The sequence below is a fragment of the Panthera onca genome, chromosome A1 (genome assembly GCF_046562875.1).
Source record: "Panthera onca isolate mPanOnc1 chromosome A1, mPanOnc1 haplotype 2, whole genome shotgun sequence".
Classification (NCBI taxonomy): domain Eukaryota; kingdom Metazoa; phylum Chordata; class Mammalia; order Carnivora; family Felidae; genus Panthera; species Panthera onca.
Window position 1 is genome coordinate 227,255,025 of NC_138339.1, and position 19,654 is coordinate 227,274,678.

General features: G+C 40.2%; 1 long non-coding RNA gene across 1 annotated transcript in view; it reads left to right on the top strand.

Annotated features, from left to right (window-relative positions):
• Positions 1 to 18,987, top strand: part of LOC132680305 (uncharacterized) — a 34,082-nt gene extending 15,095 nt beyond the window's left edge. Inside the window, exons 2-3 of the long non-coding RNA XR_009610625.2 lie at positions 17,228 to 17,381; positions 18,797 to 18,987. This is a non-coding gene — a long non-coding RNA (uncharacterized LOC132680305). The remainder of the gene's footprint in view (positions 1 to 17,227; positions 17,382 to 18,796) is intronic.
• Positions 18,988 to 19,654: the final 667 nt, after the last annotated feature.

Below are 19,654 nucleotides of genomic sequence, written 5' to 3' on the forward strand. Positions count from 1 at the left end.
GTAATCATTAAGTGTTTTGCTTAGCTATTAAATATTAAAGTTCCTCTGATTGCTAAGCCCATAATTAAGAGAGGAAGGAAACCCGTAATGTTACAGATGTTTTCCTATTTGGTAATCACGTGGTGAAAGTAAGCAGGAATATAGATACAGTAGTTGTTTGGTATGAATGGGTACCGCTGAGGAGACTCGGAGATAATAAAGAAAAGCAACTGGGACGTGTGACTGTGATAGCAGAGGAAGGAGAAGGCCCATGTGCATGCAGGAATTTGGGTGACAGAGGAAAGGTAGTGGAGGGTTCTCTGGTTGGATATTAATAATCAGCAACCGTGGGCTGGATGCAGAAGTGGTTCAGGATTCCATTTTTTTTGGGGGGGGGGGGCCCTGAGCATACTGTTCAGAGCTTCACTTTTCTCACCTGTAAAATAAGAATAATAATGTCTTCCCTATAAGACTGAGAAGAGAATTCAAGGAGGAGGTGGGTATAAAGGCTTTAGCATTTGATGATTTTAGCTATCATTACTCACTTGTCTATAAACTCCATGAGAACACGGACTTTGTCCAATTCGCTGCTATGTTTTGGCCCAAAAGATATAATATATATATATTATATTTATATAAGTGAGGATGCCTGGGTGGCTCAGTTGGTTTAAGCATCTGACTCTTGGTTTGGCTCAGGTCATGATCTCACAGTTTGTGAGTTTGAGCCCCATGTGGGGCTCTGCGCTGACTGTGCAGAGCCTGCTTGGGATTTTCTCTTGCCATCTCTCTGCCCCTCCCCCTCTCATGTGTGCGCACTCTCTCTTTCTCAAAATAAGTAAATAAACGTAAATATATATATATATATATATATATATATATATGAATAAAAAGATATCTGGCTTATAATAGACTTTCAACAAACATGCATTGAAATAATGAGTACAAGAAGGGTAATAAGTGAAAGAAATGAGAAACTTAAAACAGTATATTGAAAAGACTGGTTTATGAGAAAAAAAATTAAGAAAATTCTGGTTAGGTAACAAGAAACATGTATGTGAAAAGGTAAACTCCAGGACAAGGCAGACATGTTCCAAATAATCGTATAGAATTAGCAGAAATAATAGTCTTGAAGGAAAGTGTTATTTTGGGAAATCCTTTTAACATTACACTTTATTAGTCTGGAGAACGATGTTCCTCAGTGAAGGTAAGGGGCTGTTCTCATTAGAGCACGGTTAATGTTGTGGGGATACGTAACCCCGCCACTGCACTTTGCTTGACAAAATGACTCCACCAGATGGTTTTCTGCCTCTGCCTCTAGTTCTCTGATAATCTATAGGCAAAAAAAAAAAAGGGGGTTAAGTGCTTCTCCCAAGAACCCTAGAGATATGGAGTCTGAAACAAGGTGTTTGACCCTGTACCTACACGTGTTTGCTTGAAAGCATGACATAACCAGGTCCCATGATGATGTGTTTGTACACTCATAGTTGGCTGCTTTCGGAATAATCCCCAGCATTTTGCTACTGAGTCTGCATTCTGACCATTTAAGGTCCCCTGCACAATAATGCATTGTGATTGGACGATTCTAGTCTTTTAAGACAATGTGTTAGGTTTTTAGCAGAATGATAGTATTTACCTCAAAACAAACCTAAAGTCAAGTCATGGCATTTTAAGATATTGTAAACCAAATATGAGATGTAAAAGGCATTATTGAAGGTATTCGGGTGGGTCAGTGCTGTGCCTTTGAGTAGGATTCTAGGATGAAAATTTTCATAAGACCAAGATTTCAGTACGAGGGCTAATGTGTAATTATGATCAAAGTCAAAATGATACAATATTCTGGGATATCTGCAGGCTGCTTTTTGCTGGGGTACACATAGTATTACTCAGTGCACATTAAATAATAGGTTATATAGTGCTTAAGGCAAAGCAAAGTGAAATTATTTGCTTTTTGTTGAAAAATGAGTCACTAAAGACTCCAGAAATTGGAGTCTAGACAGAGTGAGTGAATAAACCAGGCAACAGATGAGCCAATCACTGCAACTGATCCCGACAGCTTTGCCTGCATCAATCTGCACTGCTCAGAGAGGCCATCGAAATGACTAGATCAGAAGGGCAGCTTCCCTTGTGTCTCCAGGTGGGTCCTTAGGTTCGTGTACCTGCAGTAAAACCACTGAATGAGGAAATAGAGCATAAACAGCACAGCAGCGCTTTGACATAACAGCACCTTGAACAATGATGCTCCTGAGGAGCAGGATTGAGGGTGGATGTCAGTTGGCTCCAGAATTTCTGTTTGGTGACTTTTTATGGGAATTGATCTGCCCACAGATCAACTGGCATTATTCACTTCGCGGTTAACCCAAACTCACTGGGGACCCATTGTTTCTCTTCTAGTGTAAAAGCGGCTCTCCTTTCCCAAGCAACTCATGCCTTGTCTCAAAGGAGGGCAAAGTCTTTACTCAGAAGTATAATATTCCCGTACAGGAGAGGAGAAAAATGCGGTTCCCAAGTTTCCAACAATTAGGAGGCATCTCCCTTCAAATCTGGAGGCAAAGGCTGTCTCTGGATTTGCTCACTGGGCCTCTCTGCATAGTCCAAAGCCCTGCACCTAACAGTGATGTTGACTTAATCACATTGACATTCTCTATAACAGGTATTCTTTGGAGAAGGTGGTTTCTTAAACAAAGCTAAGTTTTGCCTAAAGTGATTTCATTCGGCCATTTTTAGGAGCCAATGCCAAATTCAGTGCTTCTCCTGCTTTAACTTTATAAGGTTTGTTTTCTTTCTGTGTGAGTTTCTTCATCAATAAAAAGAAGATATAAACACTACTTCTAATCTTGTGATTGCATATCAAAGACACAAGAAGGCAAAAAATCCACAGCAGAATAATAGACCATGCAGGGGGCTGTGAGGTTGGGTGCTTTGTTTATCAGACAAATCCAGCTGCTCCCAGGCTTGGTTCTACCAAGAACGCGCGGGTGGGGAGGCACTGCTGATCTGGGCTGGAGCCCTGGGTGTGCTTTCCTCTTGAGCATCTCACTGTGGATCTGGCTGTTATTGACCAGGCTCTGGTTGAGGTCTCCCAACCTGTACCTCACCCCACTTTTCTCACTGAGACCCCTTTCCTCAAGGCTTGAACAAATACTGAGAGCAGGACTGAAGAGAAACAGAAGACAAGAGTGCTCAGTACACATTTAATAACAGTGCTTTTATTTTAATAGTAAATATATCCTCCACACATCCAGAGTGAGAGCCTGGAGGTTTGGGGAGGGTGTGGATATGGGTAGGTGGTACCTTCCATTCTACATAATGGAAGGGCAGACTTGGAGCATTCCAAAAGAACTTAGTTGCTGATTGAAAACTGAGGGCTCCTAGTGCATGATGACCTTCTCTCTGGGGCCTTACCTGCTATCTCCTGGGGCTTTACTGTCCTTAGCAGCTCAGTCCCTCTTCCCAGACTGTTCATAGCTGGTTACTCTGGCACCCAGAGTGCTCCTGTACCCATCCCAAGCTGCTGGTCCTGGGGCAAGCTCCTGGCTTCATCTGGGTCCTTTTATTCTCTTTTATTCCTCACCTTTCCTGCAGTGCTCTAAGATGCTGATTTATAGCATTCTAACCAAGTTGCCAGGAGAGTCCCTGCTTTTGTCACCCTCTTGCCCTTCCAGCCAGCTACCATTCTCTACCTCATTGTGTTGGGAGCCAGGAACTTCCTGGGTTTTGATTTATTTGTTTTTGGTCCAAAGACTGCCAGGTTAGACAGCTGATGAGCTGGAGGCATGGTTCTTGGTTCTGTTTCTTTTCTTTCCCATTACCAGGCTGAAAGAAAAAAGGCTGTGTCATTAGATATCTTCATCTGCTTCTTCCCACCCTTGGATACGTTTAATGGCTTTTAGAGGAACAAGTAGAAGTTTTAGCAAGTCGGAGTTCAATAAAGTTCACTTATTTTATCTTCAAAGCAGTGTTCTAGGTCATAGAGGTGGGTGGAGGCTGGCAGCGATTGGGAGGTTCCTATCCTCACTGGTTCCTGAGGTCACTGTGCTGATTTAGAGAAAGACTGACCACTAGTCCTTGAATCCAATGCAAAAGGTCAAGCATTTTTTATGATTTAAATATTTTTGTAAATAAAAATTTTCATGTTTTTGTCTAAAACAGAAATTACTCTCAGATGCCCAGATTTTTCTTTTGTGTACTTAATAATTAATCCCCAATTTGCCATTCACTCCCGTGCTCAGATGACAACTATCATCTAGATCTGCTGTTTGTCTCCTCTTTTTTATGGTGGAGTCCCTGGCAAATAGGAAGCAGGCAAACACATCAAAACTTGTTTTTTTTTAAAGACATCTATAATTTCTGAAATAAAGAAGCAACACATAGCAAATAAACATGAGAAGATGCTATTCATCATGTGTCATCAGGGAAATTTAAACAACAATGAGGTACCACTACCCACCTGTTAGAATGACCAAAATCTAGAACACTGACAACACCAAATGTTGGTGAGGATGTGGACCAATAGGAACCCTCATTCATTGCTGATAGGAATATAAAATAGTAACACTTGTACCACCACCTTGGAAGACAGCTTGGCAGTTTCTTACAAAACTAAACATACTATTACCATACCATCCAGCAATCTTGCTCTTTGATATTTACCAAAAGGAGTTGAAAACTTACATCCACACAAAAACCTGCACACAGATGTTTGTAGCAGCTTTATTCATAATTGCCAAAACTTGGAAGCAACCAAGATGTCCTTCAGTAAGTGAATGGATTCGTAAACTATAGGCCATTCTGCAAATAAAATGTTATTCAGTGGTGAAAGCTATTAAGCTATGAAAAGACATGAAGAAAATTACCTGCATATTGCTAAGTAAAATAAGTCAATCTGAAAGGACTACATACTGTGCCTCCAATTATATGAAATTCTGGAATAGGCAAAACTACAGAGATAATAAAAAGATCAATGGTTGCCAGGGGTGAGGGAGAGGGGGATAAATAGGCCGAACACAGGATTTTTAGGGCAGCGAAAATATTCTGTATTATACCATAACGGTAGATACATGTCATTATACATTTGTCCAAACCCATAGAATGTACACCAAAAGTGAGCTCTGATGTAAATTATGGACTTTGTGTGATTATGATGTGTCAATGTAGGTTCATCCTTGGTAAAAATGTATAATTCTGGAGAGTGATGTTGGTAATGGGAGAAGCTATACACGTGTGGGGTCAGGGAATATTTGAGCAATCTCTGTACCTTCCTCTCAATTTTATTATAAAACTAAAATTGCTCTTAAAAAATAGAAAATGTTATTTTAAAAAACATGAAAGTAGGATCATCTCTGGGGAGTTGACACAGAGGGACAGAGTCCTGGAAAATTAGTCTATATGAAACAGCCACCATTTGATACAGAATAAGGAGCTGGAGAAAGCCTTTGGTGTTCTGAAATCCCTACATCGTCGGAATGATGGGTATCCATGAAAGGGCTTGGTCTAGAGGAACCGATCACCACAGGTGCATCAGGGCCCACACGATTCCCTTAGGTGACCTGATATGTGCACAAATTCTCTTATATTAATGACCATTTATATGAAACTAAGCTATTTAAGCAGGTCTACACTTAAGGAAAGGTATTGATGATTGGCCAGTGACTGGCCAGTCCCACATTCATGTCAATTAGTCGGGTGGATGGTGTTCATCCCAATCATCTGAGAATAGCAGCGTGGAGCAGGTGTCCATCCTGTGGATCACAGACAGACCCTGGGGGGCACTGGCCTTGATGGAAAGGTGGGGGGCGTGGCGTGGAGTGATATGTGGGCTCCATGCTGATGAGGTCTTGAGGGGATGCTGAAAGGGAAGAAAGAGCTGAAGAAAAAGAAGTGAGATGAAGCCAAAGTCAAATATGTTCGTTTTCAAAAGTTGCTGCAGGATGGCCCTAAGCTGGGGAAACCAGGGGAAGTTCATTTTCTCACTTTGTTCTTCCCCCTTTCACCCAAATGGGCCTAGAAGTAGTATTCATCTGCATTATGGGTTAAATAAGCATTGAGATTTAATCACCATGTAGAATATTGTTCCCATGGGAAATATGTTCCAACTTCCAAATGACTGACTAAAGATGCCAGTCTTCAAAGGAGTGGGTTAGTTGCCCCTGAACTAACTTTTTTTGTGATCTTTATTGATTTTTGAGACAGAGAGAGGGCATGAGTGGAGGAGGGGCAGATAGAGAGAGGAGACACAGAATCTGAAGCAGGCTCCAGGCTCTGAGTTATCAGCACAGAGCCCGACGCGGGGCTCAAACTCACGAGCCCTGAAATCACGACCTGAGCTGAAGTCGGTTGCTTAGCTGACTGAGCCACCCAGGTGCCCTGCCCTGAACTACCTTTAATGGAACTCATAACTAAATATAAGCACTCAGATTGTGGCAGTTCATGACTGAGATTATTTCTAGACTCTTGACCTCCTTAAGTAAATTTTTTATCCCTTCTCATTTTGTGGTGCTAAGCTCTCTATATATTGTTTATGTTAACATTTCTAAGTTGATTTTTAAGAAATCTCTTTATTTTTCCCAAGTCATAAAGCATCTATAATTTGAAAAACAAATCTGAATGCCTTAATTATAGAGAACCAACAAATAATGTGGATTAACTTTTCACTAGAGGCAGAAATACAATTAAGCTAAAATCTTAATTACCAATGTGGTCTGATCTGAGGCACCCATCATACTTCAAGAGCCCACAAATCTCACCTGCCCTCTCTACCCACATTGCAGAAACCATCATTGCTACCCTTTCATTCTTAGCTTAGGGGTGCTTTATTGCCAAAGGATTCTTGTGTGGTATGGGAGGAGCTGAATTTACTCTTTAATGTAACATGGTCAACAGCACATGTCCTCCTAACCCAGGAGGAAATTAGATGATGTATATGAATAAGCATTGTATATTTTAAAGTATTTTTAAAACCCACACATCTTTGGAGAGCAAATAATTAAACAGCAAAATCAAGCAACTCTACATAGGGAAGATTTCTTATTCTATGACATGGGAACAGTGATAGTAACTTCCAGACAGTAGAACAGTTTTGATTATTGTTTTGTCTTTTCTTTTGTTTGTTTTACTTTTTTTGTAGCTCTCAGCCTAAAAGTTATCTTATGTCCTTTAAAAGCTATATTGGAACACATAACCAAATATAAGCACTCAGACGGCAAAAGTTTATGATTGAGATAATTTCTAGACTTTTGACCCTATTAAGTAAACTTTTGATCCCTTCTAGAAAACAGAGCTTAAAACAAAACTTACATGATGATACTTTATTGAGGAGTGAATCCCAGGAAACCAGGAGTGAGAAAGAAATGGAGTGAGGCTAGGAAGGAGGGTGAGCAAATACAAGGGAGTGTGTTTCAGAGATGCCTGCACTCCTGTACAAGAGATGAAGAAGGGCATTATGTAATAATTACAGGGTCTATCCATCAGGAAAAGCTAACAATTATAAATGTCTATGCACCGAATATGGGAGCCCCCAAATATATACAACAATTACTCATAAACATAAGCAACCTTATTGATAAGAATGTGGTAATTGCAGGGGACTTTAACACTCCACTTACAGAAATGGATAGATCATCTAGACACACGGTCAATAAAGAAACAAGGGCCCTGAATGATACATTGGATCAGATGGACTTGACAGATATATTTAGAACTCTGCATCCCAAAGCAACAGAATATACTTTCTTCTCGAGTGCACATGGAACATTCTCCAAGATAGATCACATACTGGATCACAAAACAGCCCTTCATAAGTATACAAGAATTGAAATTATACCATGCATACTTTCAGACCACAATGCCATGAAGCTTGAAATCAACCACAGGAAAAAGTCTGGAAAACCTCCAAAAGCATGGAGGTTAAAGAACACCCTACTAATGAATGAGTGGGTCAACGAGGCAATTAGAGAAGAAATTAAAAAATATATGGAAACAAACGAAAATGAAAATACAACAATCCAAACGCTTTGGGACGCAGCGAAGGCAGTCCTGAGAGGAAAATACATTGCAATCCAGGCCTATCTCAAGAAACAAGAAAAATCCCAAATACAAAATCTAACAGCACACCTAAAGGAAATAGAAGCAGAACAGCAAAGACAGCCTAAACCCAGCAGAAGAAGAGAAATAATAAAGATCAGAGCAGAAATAAAAAATATAGAATCTAAAAAAACTGTAGAGCAGATCAACAAAACCAAGAGTTGGTTTTTTGAAAAAATAAACAAAATTGACAAACCTCTAGCCAGGCTTCTCAAAAAGAAAAGGGAGATGACCCAAATAGATAAAATCATGAATGAAAATGGAATTATTACAACCAATCCCTCAGAGATGCAAGCAATTATCAGAGAATACTATGAAAAATTATATTCCAACAAATTGGACAACCTGGAAGAAATGGACAAATTCCTAAACAGCCACACACTTCCAAAACTCAATCAGGAGGAAATAGAAAGCTTGAACAGACCCATAACTAGTGAAGAAATTGAATAAGTGATCAAAAATCTCCCAACAAATGAGTCCAGGACCAGATGGCTTCCCAGGGGAGTTCTACCAGACGTTTAAAGCAGAGATAATACCTATCCTTCTCAAGCTATTCCAAAAAATAGAAAGGGAAGGAAAACTGCCAGACTCATTCTATGAAGCCAGTATTACTTTGATTCCTAAACCAGACAGAGACCCAGTAAAAAAAGAGAACTACAGGCCAATATCCCTGATGAATATGGATGCAAAAATTCTCAATAAGATACTAGCAAATCGAATTCAACAGCATATAAAAAGAATTATTCACCATGATCAAGTGGGATTCATTCCTGGGATGCAGGGCTGGTTCAACATTCACAAATCAATCAATGTGATACATCACATTAATAAAAGAAAAGATAAGAAGCATATGATCCTGTCAATCAATGCAGAAAAGGCATTTGACAAAATTCAGCACCCTTTCTTAATAAAAACCCTCGAGAAAGTCGGGATAGAAGGAATATACTTAAACATCATAAAAGCCATTTATGAAAAGCCCACAGCTAACATCATCCTCCATGGGGAAAAACTGAGAGCTTTTTCCCTGAGATCAGGAACATGACAGGGATGTCCACTCTCACCACTGTTGTTTAACATAGTGTTGGAAGTTCTAGCATCAGCAGTCAGACAACAAAAGGAAATCAAAGGCATCAAAATTGGCAAAGATGAAGTCAAACTTTCACTTTTTGCAGATGACATGATATTATACATGGAAAATCCGATAGACTCCACCAAAGGTCTGCTAGAACTGATACATGAATTCAGCAAAGTTCCAGGATACAAAATCAAGGTACAGAAATCAGTTGCATTCTTATACACTAAAAATGAAGCAACAGAAAGACAAATAAAGAAAGTGATCCCATTCACAATTGCACCAAGAAACATAAAATACCTAGGGATAAATCTAACCAAAGATGTAAAAGATCTGTATGCTGAAAACTATAGAAAGCTTATGAAGGAAATTAAAGAAGATACAAAGAAATGGAAAAATATTCCATGCTCATGGATTGGAAGAATAAATATTGTCAAAATGTCAATACTACCCAAAGCTATCTACACATTCAATGCAATCCCAATCAAAATTGCCCCAGCATTCTTCTCGAAACTAGAACAAGCCATCCTAAAATTCATATGGAACCACAAAAGGCCCCGAATAGCCAAAGTAATTTTGAAGAAGACCAAAGCAGGAGGCATCACAATCCCAGACTTTGGCCTCTACTACAAAGCTGTCATCACCAAGACAGCATGGTATTGGCACAAAAACAGACACATAGACCAATGGACTAGAAAGAAACCCCAGAACTAGACCCACAAACGTATGGCCAACTCATCTTTGCCAAAGCAGGAAAGAATATCCAATGGAAAAAAGACAGTCTCTGTAACAAATGGTGCTGGGAGAACTGGACAGCAACATGCAGAAGATTGAAACTAGACCACTTTCTCACACCATTCACAAAAATAAACTCAAAATGGATAAAGGACCTGAATGTGAGACAGGAAACCATCAAAACCCTAGAGGAGAAAGCAGGAAAAGACCTCTCTGACCTCAGCCGTAGCAATCTCTTACTTGACACATCCCTTGACACAAAGGCAAGGGAATTAAAAGCAAAAATGAACTACTGGGACCTTATGAAGATAAAAAGCTTCTGCACAGCAAAGGAAACAACCAACAAAACTAAAAGGCAACCAACAGAATGGGAAAAGATATTTGCAAATGACATATCAGACAAAGGGCTAGTATCCAATATCTAGAAAGAGCTCACCAAACTCCACACCCGAAAAACAAATAACCCAGTGAAGAAATGGGCAGAAAACATGAATAGACACTTCTCTAAAGAAGACATCTGGATGGGCAACAGGCACATGAAAAGATGCTCAACATCGCTCCTCATCAGGGAAATGCAAATCAAAACCATACTCAGATATCACCTCACGCCAGTCAGAGTGGCCAAAATGAGCAAATCAGGAGACTATAGATGCTGGAGAGGATGTGGAGAAACGGGAACCCTCTTGCACTGTTGGTGGGAATGCAAATTGGTGCAGCCACTCTGGAAAACAGTGTGGATGTTCCTCAAAAAATTAAAAATAGACCTACCCTATGACCCAGCAATAGCACTGCTAGGAATTTACCCAAGGGATACAGGAGTACTGATGCATAGGGGCACTTGTACCCCAATGTTTATAGCAGCACTCTTAACAATAGCCAAATTATGGAAAGAGCCTAAATGTCCATCAACTGACGAATGGATAAAGAAATGTGGTTTATATACACAATGGAGTACTACGTGGCAATGAGAAAGAATGAAATATGGCCCTTTGTAGCAATGTGGATGGAACTGGAGAGTGTGATGCTAAGTGAAATAAGCCATACAGAGAAAGACAGATACCATATGGTTTCACTCTTATGTGGATTCTGAGAAACTTAACAGAAACCCACGGGGGAGGGGAAGGAGAAAAAAAAAAAAGAGGTTAGAGTGGGAGAGAGCCAAAGCATAAGAGACTCTTAAAAACTGAGAACAAACTGAGGGTTGATGGGGGGTGGGAGGGAGGGGAGGGTGGGTGATGGGCATTGAGGAGGGCACCTTTTGGGATGAGCACTGGGTGTTGTATGGAAACCAATTTGACAATAAATTTCATATATTGAAAAAAATTTTTTTTTAATTAAAAAAAAAAAGAGATGCCTGCACTCTATGATGAATTGATTTCTCGGTGCCATAGGAAGCTCTGGAAAGTACACACAATGCCACTAGATCTGTCAACAATCATTCCAAGGGGAGAAAGGGAGAAGGATTATTCCACTGGCTCCCAACTCCTATTGATCTTAACTTGCATCTGTAGTATGTTGATGCCCTTATATCCTTTACTTTTTGGATGCACATCTGTTTGCACTTTGCAGCAACAGGGGAGCATTAGAGAATTTGTAAGGTGAGGCACCCACACAACACCAGGGATGTGACTCAGAGCCCTGGGTCTACAGAAGAAGGAGCAGCAGCAACCAAGCTCCATGACTCTAAGCAACACCAAGGCAAGTGTGTGGGTCTGGGGTGATGCCCAAACCATACACAAGAAAAGAGAGCATAGAAGAAAGGCAGCCACTTTAGATCATTTCTGCTGCTACTCTTGCTGACTGCACTTTTGAGAAGGGAGGAAATTTCTTGTTCTCAGACTGCAGAGAGTTGTATAGAGGCCATTAGTGATGGAGATAATTAGAGGTATAGAGTTGATCAAAACTTGACCTATAATGACCACTTTGAGAAGCTGCCACAGAGACAGTAAGATTTTTCTGCAAAGCAGTATTTCAGATATACAAGGGAGCAACTTGTATATCAGTGTAACAGGGAAACAGGGAAAAGAATGCAGGAAAGACGTTCTAGTGGTACAAAAAGAAAGATCCCGAAGAGCAAAATAAAATGGTTCTAGTGCTGACCAAGCTTCATCAGTCCTTATAACCACATTTGATTGAAATGTTGGATTTATTTTTTGGTATCTATATGTAACATACATATTTATTCATGCAGTACATATTTATTGAGAACTGACTGAAGACCAGGTTCTGTTCTAGGCTTCGGTCGCACAGCTGTTTCTATGCTCTGGGCACTTGGATTCCATTGTAGGAAGACAGACAAGAGCATGTCAGAGGGTGGTTAAGTGTCATGAAGGACAATACAGCAGGACAAGGGAGAGAGAGTGCGTGTGAAAGAAGGTCAGGAATGCTATTTACACAGGCAGTCAAGGAAAACCTCTGTGATAGGGCAACACTTGAGCAGAGCCCTAAAGAAGAGAAAGGAGTGAGCTTGGTATCTGGAGGAGAGAAGGCAGAAGCCCAAGGAGAGGCCACAGGTGTCGTTGAGGAGACAGACATTCATGCGATGAATACATGCACAGGCACATATCTTTCCAAAGTGAACAAATTGGTAAACTGCATAGAGTTTATTTAATATTCTCACCAGATATTCTCAATTTTATTGGCACCATAAATGTTAGAACTGAAAAAAAACCCTTTATGCTATTATTCAAAAGAGTTGCCTGAGAATGGGAAACCCCATTGACAATTGCAGTCAAGATCCTGGCATCCAGGGCCCAGTAGCCCTGACTATGCAGATAGGATCATCTGGGAAGGTAGGAAGAACGTGTCTATGGATGGATGCGACACACACCTAGGTGTACATGGCAGATGGGTCCTGGAGGGACAGGATACCAGACCAGTATAGTTTAAGGATGAGTTGGGAGGAAAGAAAAGTTCTGTCTGTGGTTGACAGCTGTATGCCTGAGGCCTTGTTTTGAGGATGCTTTGTTTGGCCTAAGGATAATAACAGTTAATACACTGTTGAATGTTTTTAAAAAAATGAGTTCGAATGCCTTTAGGTCATGTGTCTCTTGTTTTTGTAGTCAGCTGGAGTGGGGCTACAGACTCCTGGCACACCAGCATGGTGTTGATATCATGCCAGACCCACATCTCTCAATGTAAGAATGAATGGTAAACATGAGGACATAAGACACAAGGCAGAAATTCAGATAATTCACACATGTGGGGTACACACGTTCATGGATCCAAAACGGGGTACTGTTGGTGTGTCAGAACGACTGCAGTTCATCTGTATTTGCTTGGAGGTCTAGGCTATTTTTCAAGGTTTAAATCTTGGCTATAAAAATGTATTGGTGACATTTTAAGTCCCAGCCTGAGAACAAAGTTTGATTTTTAAATTCAAACTTATCATTCCAAAACTCATTCTGGCACCTTTTTAGGGCTTGATGAATTGTTTCAAAGATGTTTATTGCTTTTAAGTCCCTATTTTATTGCCAAGCTTGTAATACACAAACTGCTTTGAATTTTGTTAAGATAGTGAGTGATTAGACAGTGATATGACTTTAAAACAGAAAACAACAAAGAGATTTAACTGGATTAAGAGAGAAGGATAGTACATTTTATGTAGTTACTCTGTTTCTAAGAATTAAAATATGCTTCCTCTGGATATGTATTTGCATCATATAACATAATAAGGGAGCTCCAAAAATATCACTGTGTTCTTTGCAAGAAAGGACAACAATTTGTTCTGTATCAACAGCAACATTGTCTATTTCAAACAGCTTTCAGCTGGGATCTCTAAGTTCCGTACAAATATTATCCAAACCAACTAATACCGGATGGATGTTGCCATGGTTGATCATTGATTAGAGCAGTAGGTTGACAGCTAGTTACTCTTGAAGTTGGCTCAATTTCTTTTGACCCAAAGTCAAGTGGCTTAGCATATCCAGGTGCCTCTCAGGCCAAGAGCTCTAAACGGTCAAACTCAGTGTCAAGTATCTGAAGACCTTAAATAATCAGCCCTGGGTGAGACTTGATAGGTCCTATCCAACTATACAATTTGATACATCCTAAGATTTTAGGATCCATCCTGATTGCAAGTTATAAAAATCAACTGAGATAAAGTAAAAATGGACGATTTATTGTGCAGAGCCAGGGACCTCATGGAACACAAAGACAGGAATGCAGCCAGGCCTCAGGAAGTATGAGGAACTAGGAAGCCCCTGGGAACCTAGAGGTATACTCACTCAGATTCTGGTCTCTGCTTCTCTTTGCGTCTATCCTTAATTGTTTTTCTCTTAAGAGACATTTCTCTGCTCCTTTATTTACATGGCATCATGTTGCCACCCTCAAATGCCATATTTATATGTTTTAAGTTTTGCTTCCCCAAAGGTCATGACATCTGTCCCTTTGTATTAGTTATCTATTGCTGTATAACACATTACCCTAAGGCTTAGTAACTTAAAGCAACAAACATTTACTATCTTACAGTTTTTGTGCCAGCAGGAAATAAGGTGTGGCTTAGCTGGGTGCCTCTTCCTCAAAATCTCACACAAGGCTGCAATTGAAATGCTGACTAGAGCTGCAGTTTTATTGAAAGGTTTCACTGAAGGAGGATTTGCTCCTAAATTCACTCATATGGCTGTTGGCAAGATTCAGTTCCTTGGAGGTTGTTGAGCACACTGGCTATTGACTTCTCATAATTCCTTGCAACATGGGCCTTTCCATAGGGCAACTCACAATATGGCAGCTGGTTTCTAGCAGACTGAGCATGAAAGGGAGAGCAAGATGGAAGTTGCTGTCTTTTTATAACCCAATCTCAGAGTTGACATACCATCACCTTTTCTTATTCTACTTGTTAGAAGTGAGACACTAGGTTCAGTCCACACTCAAGAGAGCATACATTCCAGTATATAGAGATCACTGGGGGTCTTTTAAGAGGGTACCTATTACTATTACATGCTCTCTGTCTCCTAATTCCACATTCCCCGGCAAAGCACCCCCCAAGCTGGGTCAGGTGACTGTTGTTCTTCCAATCAGCCATAGAGGGGCTGTAGACTCATAGTATATATGGCATGCATGCTGCTGGTCATAGTAGTAAAAGACACAGGGGGAACCATCACGGACAAGGACAGCAGTTAAAGAGTTTGGACCTGAGTAAAATACTCCAAACTATAACCACAATCAACTTACTTAACCTTTTTTTTCTTAATGGGAATAAAATTGCCTAGCAGATTATTCATCTCCCAAAAGACTAGGTCTCTGCATACAGATTTGCTGAATAATTCAGATTCTTGAAGCCCTTACTCCTAAATTATATATGTAACTAAGAATAAAGCGCTTTTTAAATAATTCACAATATGTGCCATTATCCTTTTTAATTTGTTTTTTGTTTAGGAAATTGTGGTAAAATATACGTAACATGCAATTTACCATTTTAACCATTCTGAGTCATACAGTTCAGTGGTGTTGGGTCCATTCACAATGTTGTACAACCATTACCACCATGCATCTCCAAAACTTCTTTCATCTTCTAAAAGTGAAACTTTATATCCATTACACATGCTAACTGGGTTTCCCTTGCCCCTTGCATCTGGAAATCACCATTCTACTTTCTGTCTCTATCAATTTGACTACTCTACGAAATTCATAGGAGTGGAATCATACAGTATTTGTCCTTTCATGACTGGCTTATTTTACTTGTCATAATGTCTTCAACGTTCATCCATTTGGTAGCATGTGTCAGAATTTTCTTCCTCTTTATGGCTTAATAATCTTCCATGGTATCTGTATACCACACTGTCTTTATTATCCATCCATCTACTAATGGACACATGGGTTGCTCTACCTTTCGGCTATTGGGAATTATCCTACTATGAACACTGGTATACGAATATCTGTCCAAGTCCCTGCTTTCAGTTCCTTTGGATATATGCTTAGAAGTGGAATTACTGAATCAGAGTAATTCTATTTTTAACTTTTTGAGGAGCTGCCATACTGGTTCCCATAGAAGCTGCACCATTTTACATTCCCACCAGGAAAGCACAAAGATTCTGATTTCTCTATATCCTTACCAATACTTTTTTTCCGGTTTTTGTTTTTGCTTGGTAATAGCCATCCTAATGGGTGAAAAGTGGTATCTCATTGTGGTTTTGATATTCATTTCTCTAGCGATGAATTATGTAGAGCATCTTTTCATGTATTTATTGGCCATTTGTGGAGAAATGTCTATTCAACTCCTTTGTCCATTTTAATCTGTCTGGATTTGTTGTTGTTGTTGTTGTTGTTGAGTTGTAAGAGTTCTTTATATATTCTAGATACTAACCCTTTATTAGATGTATGACCTGCAAATATTCTGTGGGGTTGCCTTTTTCACTGTGTTGATGGTCTCCATTTTAAATTTTTATATAATCCAGTTTATCTATTTTTTATTTTGCTGCTTATGTTTTTGGTGTCATGGAGAAGAAATCATTATCAAATCCAATGCCATTAAGCAGCTTTTCCCCTATTTTTTTCTTTTTTTATTAAAAATTTTTTTTAAGGTTTATTCATTTTTCAGAGACAGAGATACAGAGCATGAGCGGGGGAGGGGCAGAGAGAGAGGGAGACACAGAATCCAAAACAGGCTCCAGGCTCTGAGCTGTCAGCACAGAGCCCCACGTGGGGGCCGAACTCACAGAGGGCAAGATCGTGACCTGAGCTGAAGTTGGATGCTTAACCAACTGAGCCACCCAGGCGCCCCACCCCCATTTTTTTCTTAAGAGTTGTATGGTCTGTGCTCTTGGATTTAGATCTTTGAGCCACTATCCTTTGTCGGCATAACCCGAGGAGCCTAGAAAGTTGGTATTAAATTATGACTGACATCTCTGTTTGTGGTTAAGTGGGCACCCACCATTTTCTTTTCTAAGGCATAGAAAAAAGAAAGCATTTTCCACACTTCTATCCTCATTATGATATCTGAGAATCACAAAGATTTGCAAAAACGTAACAAACGTTACTGAGTTCTCCAATTATCTCCCTAGGTGACTCAGACAGTGTTTAGGAGCCTATTATGTTATATCAGAAAATCTGAACTCTGACATGATCTAACAGATGCACTTAAAAGTTTTTGAAAAGGCCGAGTAAAGTTATGTGTTATTTTCAGGACATCATTCCTAAATGTTTGTGATATTTTAAGTGTGTTTAATGGTCTTGATTTAACATGATAGTTTTAGTGCTCTCTCTGACATACAGTAGGTATCTAAAATCTTTGGTGGATCATTGTTTATTTATTTTGCCTTCCCTTTGCTAACTCTAAGTTTGCATTTAGGATGCAAATGTTCTCATCTGCACCATAGGTGTTTATCACCACACCTAAATATCACACATCTGTTCTTTCTACAGTCACCAGTAAGAAAGGAGAAACATGTTCCTGTAAAACAAAGTGCTTGCTCCACGGGTTAACCCTGGCAGCCTCTGGTGAAACCCCTTTATTTAAATAACCTTCCCTAAGCACCTGGTGGCTCTGTTGCTACAGGAATCACTAGAAACTCCATAGGTAAGTGGATTAGTTATGAAACTTCTGGCTTTTATGATACATTTGAGGCACTAGAAAATCCCAGTTTGGTCCAAACTAATTCAAGTGATTATTTGGCTAGAGTCAAAGATTTGGGAAAGGCCCCCCAAAAGGCTTTGGGATCCAAACCTTCTAGCAGCTCACCCAAACTGGAGGAACTTGTTCCTTTGGCCTCTCCAGTTCCATTCCCCAAGCTTGGCTGGGGCTGGGAGGAGCAGTGTCATGGCGGGTGACAGTAGTCAACGGTAGAAGGGTTGCCTAGACTGTTGCACCTCATCCAGCTTACTATCCCAGATCTTTCCCTCCCCGTCCATACTATTAACATATGTATTAGGTAGGGTAGGCTAAATTGCTGTGAGAAAGAGACTCAAAGTATAACAGCTCAACACAAGAGTCTTTCCCCCCACCTCTCTTATGAGCCCAGGTTCATCCCAAATGAAAACATGTTCCGTCTTCCAGAATATTTTCTTGAGAACCTAGAGATCACTTATCATTGATATGAAGTCAGTAGAAGCAAATTCCCTTGGCAATGGCTGAAGTTATTTTTTCGTCAAGGGATATGGGGCAGAGGTCTGGGTTTTGGTATGACAACTCAAATTGGGCCAATACATGGAAGAGGTATCTTCACTTAATATTCGTTTTACCATTTTCTAGTTTTTAAATCGTATTTATATCCATAAATTCATTTGTATAAGCTCCTACTATAGTAATGAAAATATTTAAGCTTCTCAGCCTAAATAGCTCATTAGGATTTCAGCCTGCAACATTTTCACAGACAACTCATTATTTCTGATGATTTCACACTGTTCAGTACAGCTGTGTCATGACAATGTGGAGCAGTGAAATATTAGGGGTAAGCTGGGCCATCCATTATGAATCCCTGTTTTAGCTGCTTATTGATGCTCCTCCCCCCCAAAGAAATGAATAAACCCCTGACATTCCATTGTTTGACATCATACTCAAAATTCTTCTTTGAAGAAAGTAAAAAAGCTGCTCAGTTCTGCTTAGCTACAATTATTTCTCCCCTCAGAGTGGTGGATTGGTGGAAAAGAGTTCAGTGAGGGATGTGAGGGCTCTAGAGAACACTCATCTTTGCTGTGAATTCACATTAATCAAATTGCCTGAAGTACAAGTCCTCTCTTTAGGTCTTGACTGAGAATGCCTTAATTCCAGAGGCAGTAAGAACAGGGAGTCAAGACGAGGGTGAAGAAAAGACTTGTGGCTGATCACTTTGCGTCTTCACAGGGGATGGAAAGCTTTCTCCAGGGCCCAGCGACAGACAAGATTAAGAAGGAGGCTATGAAAATATTTAGGATGGGACTAAGATTCTGAAGATTCAGATTACCAGTGTGACTCTGAAATTAAATTGAAATTTTTCTACTTTGGTTTCTTACCAGGATGTAGGAAAACATGACCTCCTTGAAATTAGAGCAAATGGTCACAAGGAGTCATCTGGACGAGAAGAAATGATGGGTGCCTAATATGCCCTCTGAGACAAGTGGAAGTTGGAGGCACCAGACCCAGGCAGAGGTTCCAGGATGCCAGGTCACATTCGAGGTCTGGGAGGAGTAGTACCAGCTACAGAGCATGAGGTAGAGAGATCCAACAAGAGCTCAGTAAGTCTGCCCTAAGAGGTCAGCCCGAGAGGCTGGGGAGGAGGGCAGATTCCAGGACCCAGGGCTCAGGAGGAATCCCAGGAGGAGCCTGAGCTGAGGCACTCTGTGCTGACGCTTCCTCAGCGCTTGATGGGAGGCCATCTGACCTCGTAGGCTGTAGGAAGCCTGCAAGACTCTGAGCTGGTTCACAGAAGGACAGAAACACAGGGTGAAATGACAAGGAAAGAATAAATAGGGATTTGAAAGGTGTAACCACAGAATCAACTAATTCCATGTTAGATATAGCAGAAAGACAAGTCTAGTGCTCTAGCCGTTCATCAGCTGTGGCTTTTTGAGAAATCAACTTATTCTTTCTGATCCTTAGTTTCTTCATCTATAATATGGGCTCAGAATTTAGTGACAGTCCTCATATGTGACACAATTAGGGCCCGTACTTGGTCGGTTAATAAAAATCAAGCAAACAAACAAATAAAACAGCTCAGGTGTGCAATTTTGAGCAATGATAGGCATTATACTGGCAATATTTTTTTAAAATACAGGAGAGTGCATTTATTACCCAACATTTTGGTGCAGGGTTGAAGCATTTTTCTGAATAAAGCTGGAGTCCTTCCTTTCTTGCAAAAGCGACGCCCGTGATGA